Source organism: Pinus tabuliformis, chromosome 6 (genome assembly GCF_031772625.1).
Source record: "Pinus tabuliformis cultivar Carrire ecotype Pingquan chromosome 6, CPIR1, whole genome shotgun sequence".
Taxonomy (NCBI): domain Eukaryota; kingdom Viridiplantae; phylum Streptophyta; class Pinopsida; order Pinales; family Pinaceae; genus Pinus; species Pinus tabuliformis.
In genome coordinates this window covers 495,764,723-495,777,516 of record NC_142292.1, presented here as the reverse complement: position 1 = coordinate 495,777,516, position 12,794 = coordinate 495,764,723, and positions in this window count along the sequence as shown.

The following is a 12,794-nucleotide window of genomic DNA, read 5'->3' as shown; positions in this document are numbered from 1 at the left end:
AAGGAAAATTAATGCACAATTGATCAATAAACTCTTTTCATAAAAATGACGATTTTGCGACAATTTATTTTCAAGGAAAGGAAGACTTTACGACACTTTCGTTTTCAAAGAAATGAGGAATTACGACACTTTCAACAAAAAGACTAATCATTTGCACACATCAATCAATCGATTTTTGATGAATGAAGACTTGACGACAATTCAATTTTCGAAGGAAAAGACGATTTTACGACACTTTCTTTCGCTAAAGATCAATCGATCAAAAAACTAACTTTCGACTATAAATTGAAAATGACAAAGTAAATATATAAGAAACATGTATCAATCCTAGTCTAAGTAGGGCCAGTTAAGGAAGTGAAACACTATTTTCAGAGACAAGACATCATTGACATTCAACAAAACATTCAAACCGGAGAAAATTGGCTCAAAAACTTCAGCTCCTAGATGGGAAACTAACCCTTAAGGGATCAGCGCAGGCAGCAGTGAGAGACAGTGCATTGAAGCGCATTGGATCTATGCGGGAAGTGCATTGCAGCGCACTGTGTCCTTCATTGGGTTGCGCTGGTGATAGTAAGCAATTTTGAAGACAATTTGGCACAATTTTGGCTTAATTTTCAATGAAATAAGACTGAAATTCAATCAACGACCACAAGTACAATATGTAGAAATGTCTTAAGAGATTGATAAGCTACTAGGATGGATGATCACCCCCCAGTGGAGTCACCAATTTTTTTGGGAAGTTTTAGTGTCTATGGATAAACGCTTAAACCCCTAGACTAGTAGCTATGTCTAGAACAACAATTTAAAGAGTTCTCTACTTTTCCTATGACCAATAGATTAAATAAGAGGCAAAGAAGCCTACCTGTGGCTTTCACTTGCTCCTTATCTCCCTTGACAAACTCTGTCACTCCTCTCTGTACTTAATCCGCTTGAAGAGTACCTGCACACAAACAGAAGATAACAACCATTCAAAGCATATGATAATGATCTATTGATTAAACATAGTATGGAATCAAGTACATGATACACATATGAAAGCATAAATGAATAACACAATCATATGGAAAAATCTTTGAACACTTTACTAGTAAAAGGAAGAGTTGCAACCCATTCCTTGATTCAGCATCACTCCTCCAGTTCAATCCCATCCTCTCCTCATAACAAGCAAGACATTTTGACATCATTACAATACTTGAAATCAACTCAAGTCTCATACTAACAACATCTCCTTATAATTCAATAATTTCTAGCCCCTGATCACTTAGATGAGTGGTCTTTTTATAGGTGAATGAAGGAAATTATGCCATAAATAGTGATAATGAATGCCCTCCCAAACTTAGAATTTAGTTCCATGGAGGAAGGGATAAGGGATTGATGTTCCTTAACTCCCTTCCTCATCCAAATACGAGCTCAAAGGAGTAGATAGCCTTGAGAAACTTCTAGAGGCATCCAATGGATAAGGAATCTTTCAAACCCCAATGGAAATTCGCTCAAATTCGCTCAGTGCAGGCCAAAGAGGGACCAAGTGCGCTGCATAGCACCCTATCAGTGTATGGTTTGCATTGCAGCGCACCCTAATGAAGGCCTACCTGCGCTGATCTTCTTAGAGGCAGTTTCTGAATGATTTTGGTCATGGAACTTCTTGGGAAGCTATAAATTCTGATGGTTGACTTCTTTAGGGAATGCAACAACTGAACTAGGGTTTGATGGGCCCTAATAGTATTGATCTATAGGTTGGGGTTGATGTGCCCAAATGGATCTGTAACATTCTGGGAAATGGAATGTGTGAGGACCGAAGAGATCATGAGATATGCAACCATGATGAAGGAAATCAACATCCAAAAGACTAAGAATATTTGACTAGGAAATATCCCAGAAAGATATAAAGACTCTGATGAAAGTTTGAAAAAGATGAAGACCCTTGACAATGGATATCTTTGGGAGATATGGCAATAAGTGTGCAGGATGCTGATACCTATAAGAATATGTCATGATGAAGAGCTATCTCGTAAGGTATGATTTAATTTAATATGATGTTTTTATTTCTTGAATAATATTTGGATGAATTCATGTAGGGCTACTAGAACAAGACTTGTAAGTACAAGTACAACCAACATTCATGTGATGGATGGAAACTCCTGAAAGAAGCATGGAGAGAAAAGAAGTAGCCATATGAAGAAAGTTCCAGATGTATGCCAAGAAGGCCACTTTCCATGAAGAAAGGAATGACATGACAGAATAAGAAGGAAAGTGATTGATGGTTGTTGCCCTACAAGGAAGAAGCTCAACTAAATTTCATGACATCAAGGAGAGAAGTTGATCAAGCAGCTGAAGAACCCACGAAGAAGAAGTTGTTGATGTATAAAAGAGTCCCTAGCTAAGAAGGAGCTTTGATAGGTCCCTGATCAAGAGGGAGTTTGAATTAGATCAACCCTGATTACAAAAGAGTGACAATTGTGTTTTTCTATTTCATGTGTCATGCACTAGACCAGGACTAACAATCGTAAGTCTAGATGAAGGCCATGAATGGAAATGTAGACACATGATAGACACATCATTCTTGTGTTCACATGGGAAGAATTAATGGAGGGTTGGGTAATCATATAGCATCCAATTCTCTTTGAGGATGTGTAGGGAATCCAAGCTAAGAGTAGGAAAGAGGACCAATATTATTTGAGGGTTGGGGACCCAAGATAAGAATAGTCGTAGAAGGTCATACTCAGTGAACACCAGAGTGGGTATGTACCTTTAGAGACAATTATGAAGGTGTCTATAGTCATTGGTCTCGCCAACATTGTGCTATGGTATGATGAGAGATAAAGCTTTCAGTCAAGGCTTTGCTGTGGAAACAATATTGGTTACTATGATGCTATGCATATGGGTTACCAATCCGATTCTTCTTATGAGAAATTCTTCAAATTGAGAATGACCAAGTACCATTATGAATACCTCCCTAGTTAAGAGGGAGTGTTGTAGAATGTAACTAGGTTCGGTCTTCATAATGACATGATCTTTATAAAGGATGTAATAAAGAGAACAAAATTATTTTTGTATACCTTGCTGCATGGGTTTCATGAGCAAGAGGTTTATTTATTTATTAGTGGCTCCCATTGAGAGCCTTAGGATTTATTGATATGTCAAAGAGTCAAGTCATGTATGAAGCAGCTCTTCTTGAGCATAAGAAAAATATATTTGTGTCATAAAGAATGTCAAGTAGCCCTCCAAATGACAAGCACCATCCTCTCTGTCACGTCAGCTTGGAAATCAAATTAAAAGGCAGTCAAGTAGGCTCAAATAATAGACACATCGGTTCATAAATACAAGGTAAATTATTTATGGAGACAAAACCACTATATATACCCCATTAGGGTCTACGCAGAAGGAGTGACAGAAACTCAGATACATTTGATATTTTTAGACAAAATTACAGGGTTTCAGGATTTCGCATAAACCTCTGCTACTTTGGATATATTTGAAATTTCGCTAATAATATCAATGATATCTCAGACAAGTAATGGAACAATAATCTTAGATGAAGACTATGTTGGAGTGTTACAGTTGAAGGAGTCTATAAGTTTTCATATGGATATTATAGTCTCAACATAATGAGATGACAGTGACAAATATAATCATAGTATCAACTATTACAGTCTCAACATAATGAGAAGAAGAATTGGTGACAATGACAAGGATAATCACAGTCTCAACCTAATGATGATGGAAGGATCTCATAGTGACACACTTTAGCTCGACTTACATTAAGGTGCAACCATGATCCTATCACAGTCGTGATCTCATTCTTGAAGGTTATGTTCTTGATGAAGGTGCAAAGATAATCTCAGTGGTGATCTCAAGGAGCAGTCATGGTGCAACAATGATGATCTTGGTGACGCAGTAATGAAGATGATGTTATCAGTGGTAAGAAGAGGATTGGTGTCTTGGTCTTGGAGTGGTTTGATAGTTCAAGGGTCATGGTCTTGGTATTCATCAATTAGAATCTCTATAAGAAGAATTATGTGCGGGTTTTCCTCTCCAAGAGGGAGAGGTTTTGACCCTGGAAGAATGCCAACTTCTTGTGTTCTTGTCTCTTTGTTTTGGTAGCAGTTTGATGAAGTAAACACAGAAACTCATAACAAGAATAAGATCAATATAAGATAAATAGTAAAAGAATATCACAAATTGTTATCAAGTATAGAAGAATCTATCTAACGCTAATTGCCCTAGATTCTTCAACAATCCCAACCACTCAGGTAACCAGCCCTTAGGTCCCACTAAGTTTTTAGACCACTAAACCCTCAGATGGTCCCTTGATATGGACAAGCATGCGTCCAAAAGGCTCCAAAAGCTCCCACATCATGGGTATGCATGTGTACGGGGACTTTTCTCCTCATACCTGTGCCTGCGACTCTCGGATTTGTGCCACTTTTTCAGGCCTGGAGCCCAGGTCACTGCCCATAACTCAATGAAACTTTTAGAACTGAAAGATAACAATAAAATAAAGATGAAAATGAAATTACTTGAACAAGGAATTGACTAGACCCCTACTAGCCATGACAAATATTTCGTCGAACAAGTCACAATTATGTAATCTACATGTTTAAACAATAGATTTGAGCATAGGGGTCTCATACTCATAGAGAATCGCTAAAAAGCATTGATGCCTCAACACATTAGCTGCCATTTCATATATTAGGCCATAGATACATTATTCATTCATTTACAAGTAAAAATGTGGTGAGATCCATACATAGACATTATCATAATACATGTGCATAACCAACATAATAACAACATAAATACCAAGGAAATAACAACCATATAATCCACATATAAACCAATATAATACTCATGAGAATAACAAGAAGAAATAACCTCATATTAATGATGTAAAGGCCAAACAGGTTCGGGACTTCCACAAATCACCTGACTGTAGACATGGTTGAGCCAAGTCTCTCTTCATCCAGTCACCCCCATGCCATATTCCAAGCATGAATGTGGGATCTCATAAAACACATCAATCTAAACCATCCGGAGCTTCTAGAGGCTAAACCATCTCAATCCATCAAATAGTGATCCCACCTCATGATCGGTCTCTACCCAAGCCTTCTAGGTCTCTAGAGCGTTTGTTCCAACCAAGGCTTCCAGGACTAGTAACTCAACCCACAACTACCACCAGGATTCTAGATTGTTTTTCCAACCAGAGCTTCTAGGACTAGTAACTCAACCAACCAAGGGCTTCCAGAGCGTTTGCCCAATCAAGGCTTCCAGGACTAGTAACTCAGCCCAAGCTGTTACAGGGCTTCCAAGAACTAGTAACTCAACCCAAGCTAAAGGAAACATGAGAACCAACCAGAAAAAAAAATGAACCCACAAAACCATGGCTATCTAGGAAATGTCAAGGCTAGGCAAATCCACTATCAATCTAGGCAATCTGCCATGCCAATGATAAATCATTACCAATGAACCACATGCATATGCCATGCATGCCAAAACTAGTGAGGAAAACATACATGCAACTCGGTACTTGCAAACAAAACCCATTGTAGTTGCTTACCCCGATTTCCTCTTGCGCTTTCCTACTCTTCCTTTGCCTTCTTGGTCCAAAACTCCAAGTAGCCACACTCTCCAAGTATGCCACACTCTCCAAGAGTGCTCTGAGAAAACTCTAAGTGTCCAAGACTATGAGAGAGAGAGAATATAGAGAGAGCTCCAAAACTGCACTAACAAAAGTCACTAGTCCTCAGAAGCCTTTTTGTTAACGAGGCCTCTATTTTCTTCATTTTCCATTATTTTCCTTCATTTTCCTCCTCACATGCAATTTGTGACCTTACACCTCCCATTTCTCTTGATTTTCATTATTTTCATAAATAAATGTGCCAAAATTCCATTTTGCCTTTTCAAAGCCTTTGTCATTGCCTTCGCCAATTTCCTTAGCCATTAATCAATCACCAGTGATCCCCATCATTATATTTTTTTTCCAAAATTCAACTTGGAATATGTGTCCCATCAACCATAGTTATTATTTTGCCTTTATTAACTTTTACATCGATTTTTGACTAGGGCTGTTACAAAAGTGCAGTGGAATCACTTTGAGCTTGATGAGGCTACATGGGAGATGGTTGATCTGATGCAGGCCTTGGATCCTTCCTTATTTGCTAGTTGAGAAAATGTGTGTGTCCGTGTGTGTGTTGTAAATATTGCAATGAGCTATGTAATAAAGGTCCAATAAGAAATATGTTGTAAATATTGCATCAAGATGTTTTATAAAGCTCCAATAAGTAGTATGGTGGTCATGTTTTTAGCAGTTTGGTATGTTGTAAATACTGCATCGAATTGTGTTATAAAAATTCATAGGCAGTATGTTTTAATGGTCATAAGCACCATAGAACACGGGGACGGTGTTACCCCAAGCAGAAGGGGTTTGTAACAACCTCCGGTTGATTTTCCATGTAAATAAAATAAGACTAAGGTCATGGGACACGAATTCAAAGCTGAACGGTGGGTAAACATTGTAGTGGGAATCACTTGTGGTTTATTACTAACTATGGAAATTAGTAAAGGAATCGGCAAAGGAAAAGAGGAAATAAATGGCATTTATTATAAGAAATAAACGAAAATAGGAGAAAAGGAAGGTGAAGAGACACAAATATGCATGCAAGGGAAATTAGAGTGAAAATGAGGAAAATGAAAGAAAAAGAAGACATCAATGATAAAAGGCATAAGAGAAACAATTCACAACTTTTGATCAGTTCTAGCAAAGGAAAGAGGACAAGCAAGGGAGCACAAGGAGAAAGTTGGATCAATAGCTACAATAGGATTACATTGTAGGTAACAGGTTGCATGTTTGGATTCCTTGCTAAGATTTGGATGCATGGTACATGCATGTGGTTCCTTGGTTATTTGTTGTCATTGGCATGGAGATTTTCCTGGATTGACAGTGGTTTCAACCTTGCCTTTCCATTTCCTAGATAGCCATGATGTAGTGGGTTCTCTATCTGGATTTTTGATTGGTTCTTAGGTTCCCTAGTGGTTGTGGGTTGGGATAGAATCTTTGGAGCCCTGGAACAACTTGGGTTCCCTAGAGGCTATGGGTTGATATGGTAGTTCTTTAGAGCCCTGTAACAACTTGGGTTCCCTAGAGGTTATGAGTTGAGATAGTAGTCCCCAGAGCCCTGGAAAACTTGGGAAGAGACCAATTTGGTTTGGTATTCATGATTTTTGGACCAGTTAGGTGAAATCACTGTGGTTGAGGGTTGAGGTGGTTTGGCCTCTAAAATCCCTAGTTGGTTCTATTTTGGTTTAACCCATATGATCCCACATTCATGCTTAGAATATGGCACAGGTGTGATTGGCTGAAAGAGAGATTTAGTTTAGTCTAATATATGGTCCAGTGGTACATGGAAGTCCTTGACTTGGTTGGCTTTTGCATATGTTAATATGAGTTATTTTCCTATCGTGATCTATGAGCATTTGTACTGGTTATTATGTTGATCTTATGGCTGATTTGTCATGGATTATATTCTGGTTCTATGCTGGTTATATGCATGGTTATATGATGTGCTCTTGCTATGGATCTTGTTCATGATTTATAATTTATTGAATGGTTGATGATTGCATGGGCTAACAAGTGTTGTTGCAGCTAGCTTGAGAGATCATTGGCCTCAAAAGTTCATGATCATATATGCATTCATGAGCTATAGCTATTATGTTTACCATATGTTTAACAAAATGTTTACCATGTGTTTGACCTGTCTTGAGCAATATCTAGCTTGATTATTGATTCGAACTTAAACATGAACGCAACAAATTACAGATATAACCATAAATATAGAGATGCAATAGAAATAACACTTCATTTCATTAATATCAAAATACTGAAATATGCTTACAAACATAATGGAAATAAACTAGCTCGAGCGATGGTAACTTATCTCTAAGAAGAGATGTGGCAGCTACATGCCTCTAAACTGTGTTACAATGAGGCTCAAGGGCCTATTTATTATTGAACAACAAGGGGAAACCCTAAACAACCAAAAACCTAACCTAGGAGATGTAACACCAAGAGTTTGTGGGCTTGGTTGGGGTTAGTTGGGCAGTCAACTTCTCGGGGTCGTAACTTGGTCATATTATCTCTGTTTGGCGCGTATGATACCTTGTTGGAAAGGTCTCTTCGAGTACTATAGGATTTACGATAGGCCCTTACCTATGGAAATGGGTTTGCTGCGGACCTCAGAAAAAATGCCGTTTAGGGGGTCAAAACTGCTTTGGAAGTTTAGGACCTGAAAAACTACTAAAAGTAGTAAATGCTGGAATAAACAAGGAAACAGATGAAACCGACTGGAGGTCTAGGTGGAATAGGCAGGTGGCCACTAATACCAACCTCGATCAATTATTGATTATTCACACTTGTTATCATATTAGATTGCATTATGGAGGGTTTTGGGAAAATCTGGGCAGTGGCCTGTAGGCTAGCCCTGAAAAAGTGGCACTGATCTCACCACTACATGCACAAAACTGGAATATTTTGGTTATAACCACATTTAGGAAGGCTTATGGGTGTGGTTAGAGCCTTCCAACAACATGCACAATGTGTCAAGGGTGCGGTTGGGGTGTAAATCTTGAGAAAAAGAATTTACAACTCAGGGATTGATCATTATGGGTGGTTGTCAGACACCTGGGTGATCTGGGGTCCTCAAGGGATGGCAATATGTTTCTAATAAGTAGGCCCCACTTCCATTATTGGAACTCGGAGGTCGGGTCATGTCATAGTAATTCTCAAATCATGTTTACCTTAGAGAGATTGTAAAAGCGGGTAAATGTGGGAGGAGGAGTTATAGGAACTAAAGCCAACTCACTCGTGGATGTCTCTAGAGGATGTTCTTTATCCAAATCTAAGCATTTTGATACATGGATACTCTTTGTGCCTACCAAACCATCCTCCATGAGTGCCTCTTTTGTCTAATGATTTGAAACCGAGAAGGATTCTCTATCTTCCCTCTTTTGAATAAGAGAGGCAACGACATGTGTCTCATCTTCCCCTACTATGTATTTTCCATAATCAACCTATGCATCCTCTTCTGCTTTGACTGGTTGGTCTCCATTTTTTCCTCTTCCTCTTCATCTAAAAGGTGTCGATATAGAACTTCCATCCTTTTTTTATAGACTTGCCCCTTTTTGTTTTTTGTGTTATTGTTTTCCTGAGGACATGTGTTATGCAAGTGTCTAGTTTGAAAGCATGTTCAACACCTAAATGTCATATTCTCATAATCTAGTACTTGGGTCCTGTTTGAAAGCATGTTCAACACCAAAATGTCGTATTATCATAATCTAGTACTTGGGTCCTGTTTGAAAGCATGTTCAACACCTAAATGTCGTATTATCATAATCTAGTACTTGGGTCCAGTTGAAGTTTTTGTGTTTCATTTGTATATGGCCAAGTAGCTCTTAATAGAGGTCTATCTCTATACATATTTTGTCAAAGTTAAGTATTTCCCTTAGTTATGTATTGGTGTTGTTTATGTTCTCATCCATCATTTAACTATCAATTAGTTTATCTTAGTTTCATTTATGCAATGAGATAGTTTTAGTTTAGTTTTCATATCCCCTTCTCTATGACAATCATCCAATATATCACAACATTATGAAAAACTAAGCATAGTTACCAGGCCAGAATTTGAATGGGTCTCTTAACTAAAGTAGAATGGTACGAGGTCTAATTGGTCCAAGGAGAATCGTCATAACTGTTACTGGCTCATTTATCCATATCAGTAATAAAATTGGTGCTAGGAGGGATTGTATTGCATGGCTAGCAAAATTTCCTAATCATACCATTCAAATATTTATGAAGAAGAAATCCCCCCCCCCAATAACCTCAAACCCCTCTCAATTATACTAATAATATAGAATAGGAAACAAGTTATGAAGACATTCCCTCTGAACTTGAATACCTTGTGTCTCCTAATGAACAATTGTAATATTTCCCCTCAAATGAAGTGATTTCCATAGGGTTTATTACCCATGCTTATTCAAAATAGATCAAAATCTACCCATAACCCTTCTCATCTCTAGGAAAATAGTTTCTCAAAGACTAGTCACCAAAGATAATGTTTTGGTTGAATCTGTTGAAGACCTCATTGAAATTTGTTTCCACAACATCTCTAAACCTTTTGATCAGATAATTATCACTCCATCTTTTTATCCGCATACCATTCATTAGTGTTCTAATTCTAACAGTGAAACTTCTCATATTGACCATATTTATTCCTCTTCTGAAATTAAAGAAGAACTCGGTAGAGGCGGTGAAGCTCATATAATGGTTGGTCAACCTCAATGTAAATGGATGTCATAATGGGCACTAAATCTTCAACTCCTATTTAGTATGATATTCCCAAGTACCCTTAAAGGTTCCTATCCAAGTTTGACCCTGACAAGTTTGTTACTCGAGAAGATCACATAAAAAGATTCTATCTAGCCTTGCTTCTTATGAATGTGGAACATGAGGACGTAGTCTGAAAGATTTTTCCTATACATTTGAGAATACGGCATGTACATGGTATTTTAACATTCCTACTACCTTAATAGTAAGATGGGATGCATTTGAGAAAGCCTTTCTTAGCGATTTCAGAGAAGATAAATCCCCAACTACTCTCCTCAAGGAGCTCATTACAATTAAAATGGAGAAGAAAGAGAAAGTCAAGGTTTTTAACCAACATTTCACCATCCTTCTAAATAAGCTCTGTGATAGTTTTGAACCTATTGATGCTCTAACTGTTGAATACTATACTTTAGCTTTGAATCCTTTTGTAGCTATGTTTTCAAAAAGACCAAGTAAAAACACACTAGCAGAAAACTTCAACAAAGGCATAATGATGGAAAAGGAAATGTTGTCTTTGGTCGGGAACACATTTAAAGAGGAATCCAAGGCTAGTGGGAAGAAGTCTTTGCTATTGACAAAACCATCAAAGAAAGAGGCTAAAGGTTTAGAAAGTGCGCTAAAAATTGAGAAAAAACTCTCAAATGAAGTGTTTTATCTAAAGAAGAATTCAGGGGAAATTTATCAAGGCACAAATCTTTCCAACCTTTCTAGGAGAAGACCAATAATAAACCAAATCCCACCAACATTTCCAACATGAAAATAAATTTAGATGGTTTTAGTATGGAAATTTTTTGCTCTTATCACCCTGCTAATCATTCTAAAAGACCTATCCTTAGTGGGAAAATTTATGATGTTGGTTATCAATTAGCTCCTCCAGTAGCAATAACTATTTAAGGACTACTCAAGAGACTAATGATGAACCTAGCACAACTAAGGAGGAATCTACTGAGTGGTAAACTATGTTCCTATGGGACTAGGTACTACATACTGATATGTAGACCATTGTGAAAGTTTCTTTAGGGGAAGCCCAAGTAGCTTTGGTAGCCCTAAGAGCTTATAAGTTGCATTGTAAAGGGCCTACACTTAATACTCCTCCACCTACTAAAGGAAAATTTCTTCTTAGAACAATGTAAACTTTGAAACGGGAACTGATATTATTACCTGTTTCGTAGAGATAGCAAAAAAGTGACCCGATTTTGAAAAGGGGCGATGCAGAACACGCATGTTTTTTTAGAGCATAGTTTTTAGCCCTTTAATTTTTTTATTTTTTTTTTTATTTATTTATTTATTTTTTTTTTTTTTTTTTATGTACATTACGTTTTAGAATGGGAGTGGTTTTCATGCTGATTTTAAAAAGTGGTGATTCTACATCATGCCCTTTTTTTAAAAGACCTATTTTTTGACTTTAAATTTTCTAATGTATGAAATGTAAATAATTATTTTATAAATTTAACAATTTTTGAAGTGGTCATCTTCTTCATATTTTCTTGTTTTTATTTTAATCTTCTTTTTTTGTAGTGAAGTTTTTAATGTTTTAAAGAAGGAGGTCGATATTTTGAATTTTCGATATTCTACATATTTATACATCGTTAATTAATTTTTCAATGCACATGAAATAAATGTCTCTAAAAAACAATAATTTTTAACAATTGATATAAAAATAACCATTTTCAGCATAAATATAACTAAACAACTACACATTTTGATAATTTTTTGCTAGAAATGAGATGTCAAAATCACAATTTTTATAGGAAAATTTTAACTATAAATGGTTAAATAATAGGTTTTTTGTTTTTTGTTTTGTTTTGTTTGTTTGTTTGTTTGTTTTTTTTTTTTTTATGAATTTCATGTCAAAAAAGTAATAATAATCACAGTTTTTTTTCAAAAAATAATGATTAACATAAAAATTAATGCGAAAATCAAATAATACAAATATTGAACACATAACAACGTTAATTGAGTGTTTATTCTTCTCATAAAATGTCAAAGTCAAAACATTACAAGTATAACTAATTAATAGCTACAAAAAATGAGCTTGATTTCCAAGCATAACTTAAATTTAATCAACAATAATCCAAACTCTTCATCCTCTAGAGTTTCATCATTGTCTTCTTCCACAATATTTTCTGCTTCATTTTGCTCATTTTCCTCTTCTAATGGATCTTTGATGTTTGCGATTCTCTCAATGTATGCCTTTTCAATCATTCCATGTAATGGTGGTTGGGGTTCCTTTGCCTTTTTTGCCACACGTGATTCATTAAAGTCCCTTTTCTTCAACCCAATTTCTTGCATTGCATCTGGAAGAAATTGAAGAGCATTAATTCTTTGCTGAATAAAATTGCACTATATTGGATCTTTTTCAATGGCAATGCAATTTCTTCATTTTTGAAGGCAACATGATAGTGTTGTACCTAATTAT